The sequence below is a fragment of the Triticum dicoccoides genome, chromosome 2B (assembly GCF_002162155.2).
Source record: "Triticum dicoccoides isolate Atlit2015 ecotype Zavitan chromosome 2B, WEW_v2.0, whole genome shotgun sequence".
NCBI lineage: Eukaryota > Viridiplantae > Streptophyta > Magnoliopsida > Poales > Poaceae > Triticum > Triticum dicoccoides.
In genome coordinates this window covers 347261529-347266673 of record NC_041383.1, presented here as the reverse complement: position 1 = coordinate 347266673, position 5145 = coordinate 347261529, and positions in this window count along the sequence as shown.

The window sequence follows — 5145 nt, the reverse complement described above, 5'->3', positions numbered from 1 at the left end:
GGCCTCCTCGAGCTCTGGGACAGCCTCTCATCCGAGCAAAAAAGAAGATCGTCAACATTACAGCCGACTGGTAGGCACGCAGGCAGGCAAATGAAGGCTGGAGCTGCAACATCCTAATGGAGGACGCGAAGGAGGACGAATCGACGCCACCCTCACCGGTGCATGCCGGCATCACCATCGGTGAGGCCCATGCCCACTACATGGACATGGTGCTGGAGGAGCGGGAGGCCAAGTTTCAGCGGGCGCAGGCCGACGAGGCCTACAACCTCCACCCCTCGACGAGCACCGATGCACTGATGAGCAACTCGCCGCCGGCACAGCCATAGTGTCAGACGTGGATGCGGTCGAGAAGAAGGCGTTGGTCGACTCCTACCGCACCGCCCGTGAAATCCGCCACAACCGCTGGTTGTCATCCAGTATCAAGCGGATTTACAAGTCGCCTACAAGGAGATGGACGAGGCAGCAGATAAGGTGTTCGACAAGAGCGACGAGTAGGAGGACATCGCTAGCTCCACCACAGCTGCGCTCCGCCGTCATGACCATAAAGCCAGCACGTCCGCGAGCACGACACGTAACAAGAAAAAGTAAAGCAGTGGAAGGTCCAATACAGTAGTTAGCTATAGACTTCTATTATTTTATCATTACTTGGCCCACCTTCCTCTCACAAAGGTTTTTTGGTTTTTTGATACTCGTGTTGCAGCCAGCTACTAATCTACTCTCTTCGTAAGTGACTCAACTTTGTACTAGTTAGTACAAAGTTGAGTCGATTATTTTAGGAGGGGGTGTACTTTTTAAATTTTTATAGCCTACACGATCAGCCATGTAAAAACCGGTCGGTCACTATTAAGACATCCGGATACCAGGGATCATTGTCAGGCTGCTCTATTGTCGACACTAGAAATGCAACAGTAGCGATTCAGTTTGCCCAGCCCAACGTCAGCCGTCGATCTACCATCCAAGGGACGCGGAAGAGTGGTACCGTTTCGCGGCCCAGATCGTCGTCACAGCCGTTGATCTGAGAACGGACGGCTGCTACCGTTTCACTTACCGCGTTTTGTCCTTTTACTGCACATGTCGCTGTCGCTCCTTTTTACCTCGCTAAAACCCTTTTAAGCTCGCCTCCGAATTGTGGAGAGGGCATCTTGACTTGTATCTGGGCTTGGCCCTCGAGCCGCCGTGTTCCGGCTGGCCACAAACCCTAGAACTCCAGTTTGAGTGAATGAAATCGATCCCCAAAATTGCCCCAACAATTGAGTGATTTTCTGTCTGTCGTGTGAGAGTTTAGCGTCAGGACTAACTAGGTCATGTCAATTGGTATCAGATGTGTTGGTTGTTGTCCTTGGCGGCGAGTTCTGAGTCCCAAATCTGATTGAGTGGCGGCGGCGAGGCGGCGATTGGCGGCGGTAGACCGATCGGCAGCAGAGAGGAAGGAGTAGTGGTTACTGGAGAAAATTTCTTCAGAGTAAAATCCCACCCAACCCTCCCTTTCAGTGCGGCTTGTCCGGCGACGCGGCGTTCCAGCAATTGAAGACAAAGGGTGCAAATTGGTGGGTTGATTTCCGGGCAACCGGTGCAAAATCCCTCCCCACCCTACCCAACTGAATCCTCAGGTTGGCTCTGCAAGGAATGACCAACAAGGACCCTGCAGACATGGCTAGAGAGACCCAAGACACTGATCTGTTAGAACTCGAGTCCTTACAATTGGACATCAAAACCCTAAGGCACGAGAGAGAAGAGGATAGGAAGGAGTTCTATAATTTCACAGAGTTAGTTAACAAGAACTTTGCCAGCATCCAGAGAAACTTCAAGAAAATACAGAGCACTCTGCAGAAGATGGCCACTGAGCAGTCAGGAGAAGAAGAAGAAGAGGAAGAGGAGGAAAGGCCAGATCCTCCCTCTGGACATGGTAGTACTGCTGTTCCACCAGGCAGGCCAAAACAATTACCAAACAACCACTTGGAGAAACAAGAACCAGTTACAAGGGGGTCTGCTGTGTTAGTGGACAAAACTACTGGCAGAGAACTGAACTTAGATGGCACTCCAAAAGGGCCTTACAGGCACCCAAATCATACTGCTAACAAGCAGGAGTTGCACACACCACAGCAGCAGCAAGTTCAGGGAGTGCAACACTTAATGACACTTGAGGAATTTCAAGATGCTGAGTTCAGAAGAGACAGACACAGACCTTATGCTCCTAAAACCAGAAGGAACATCCTTTCTGTCAAGCCTGCCAAACTAAACATTGCTGAATTTGAAGGAGTAGATGCAGATTCTTGGATACAGAACATAGAACAATACTTCTCAGCTGCTAGAACACCAATTGAACAAAGAACTGAAATAGCAGTATCTTATCTGAAGAGTGAAGCTATACAATGGTGGAGAGGAACTGGGTTTATTGTCAGTAATATGCCTTGGCACAAATTCTGCTCTGCACTCACACAAAGGTTTGCTGTCACATCTGTATGTGAAAATGTGAGAGCTTTCCACAAGTTAACTCAACAGGCCACTGTTGCTCAATATATCTCTGAATTTGAGCAGCAAATGAATTTGATGAGGAGAGACAACCCAGCAGTTCCTGACAACTACTACTTGCACAGTTTCATATCAGGACTAAGCCCCTACATTCAGAGCCATCTAGAATGTTTAGAACCTGCTGATATGCAGAAAGCTATGTGGTTAGCAAGAAGGATTGAGAAATCTGGTCCTCCTCCCACTACTCAGAAACCTTATCTTCCAAGTTTCAGAAAAAGTGTACAGGGAGAATTGCCATAACCTCAAGTGGCCACCAGTACAACTCCTGCTTCCCTGATACAACAAGCAAGAGAGAAGGGCATTTGTTATAAGTGCAGAGAATCTTGGTTTCCTGGTCATAAACAAGTTTGCAAAATGTCCCAAAGGTCTCAGATCCAAGCACTACAAGAACAAGCTGGAAATCCTGAGATCATATATATAGTGGATGCAGAAGAGGTCCAATCTGATGTGGAAGAGGAGCCCCCTGACAACACTGAACTCAAAATTTCAATGCATGCAGCCACTGGCTTACCTGAAGACAAGAAGAAACAAATATTCACATTACAAGTCAAAATTGGAAACACTGTAGGATTGGCCCTGGTTGATAGTGGAAGCACTACTACCTTCATTTCCCCTGCCCTTGCTGCACAATCTAGGTGTCCTGCGACTCCAGTGAAACAAGTTCAAGTGAATGTAGCAAATGAGGGAAAATTATACAGTGATTTCTCCCTTCACAACACTTCATACAACATTCAAGGAGTTGAAATGGTTTCTGATTTCATGTTTTTGCAGCTCACTGGATATGACATAATATTGGGAGCAGATTGGATGTACAAACACAGCCCTGTTACTTTTGATCTACCAAACATGTCCTTGGGAATTAAATTGGTTAATGGTGAATCAAGAACCTTCTTGGATGAGAGTTTGCCCAACACTCCTTGCACTCCCCTCTTGCAGGATATGGAGAAAATATTAGATAATATGCTCTCTAGGGCACTCATGTGGATGCAACCAGTGCAAGTGGAGACACTGCTGGAAACTGTACAAAAACCTGAAATTGCCAAAGTTCTTGAAAACTACAAGGATGTTTTTGAAGAACCTACTAGCCTACCTCCAAAAAGGGATTGTGATCATGCAATCAACTTAGAGCCGGGAGCCCCTGTGATCAATCAAAGAGGATATAGATTGCCACACCATCAGAAAAATGCCTTAGAGGAAATTATCAAAGATCTCCTTAAGAAAGGAATTATAAGGTTAAGTCATAGCCCTTATTCCTCTCCTGCAATTCTGGTAAAGAAAAAGGACATGACTTGGAGGTTGTGCATTGATTATAGGAAACTCAATGCACACACTATAAAAACAAATATCTTATACCAATGATTGAAGACCTCCTAGATGAATTAATGGAGCAAAGATATTTACAAAGTTGGACCTGAGAAGTGGATACCATCAAATCAGAATGAAAGAGGAAGACATCGGCAAAACTGCATTTAGTACACACATTGGACTATTTGAATTTCTGGACATGCCCTTTGGAGTAACAAATGGCCCTCCTTCCTTTACAGAGCTTATGCAAACTGTTTTGGATCCCTTACTGAAAGAGTGTGTACTAGTGTTCTTTGATGATATCCTAATCTTCAGTAAATCTTACAAGGAACACTTAGAACATGTGGCTTTAGTGTTGGAAGCCCTCGGGAAACACCAACTGTATGCCAAGCTTTCTAAGTGCACCTTTGCACAATCTAAGGTGGAATACCTGGGATATGTAATCTCTGACAAGGGGGTTTCAACAGACCCTGCTAAAGTGGAAGCTATTGTGAGCTGGCCCACACCTCAGAATGTGACACACTTGAGAAGCTTTTTGGGACTAGCAGGATATTACAGGAGATTTGTGCAAAACTATGGACTGATCTGCAAACCCCTGTTTGATGCACTGAAAAAGGATGCTTTCCAATGGACAGAAAAACAAGCTACTGCTTTCCAGTTACTGAAAGACAAAATGACCACTGCACCAGTTCTGGCCCTACCAGATTTCTCCTTGCCTTTTGTTCTTGAAGCTGATGCATCAGGCTATGGCATTGGGGCTGTCCTCATGCAAAAAGGCCAGCCCATTGCATTTTTGAGTAAATCTCTTGGCCCAAAAGCTGCAAGTTGGTCTACATATGACAAAGAAGCACTTGCAATCATTGAAGCAATTAAAAAGTGGAAACACTATTTTGCATCATCCTCTCTCATAATCAGAACTGATCAATAGAGTTTGAAGTACATCCAAGAGCAAAAAGTAACTGAAGGAGTACAACACAAACTCCTCATCAAGTTAATGGGATATAAATTTACAGTGGAGTACAAGAAAGGAAAGGAAAACAGAGTAGCAGATGCTCTTTCTAGAGTTAAACATGCTCTCCTTGCCCTTGGGTCCAGTACTGCAATTCCCACTTGGATTACTGAAGTAGTCAACAGCTATAAGGATGATGCTAAGTGCTCTGAGCTCATTACTAAACTAGCAATTGATCCAACTGGTCAGGCCCCTTATACACTCACTAGTGGAGTACTCAGATTCAAGGGAAAAATTGTTATTGGCAATAACATTGAATTAAGGAATTCACTGCTCACTTCCTTCCACAAGTCTGAACT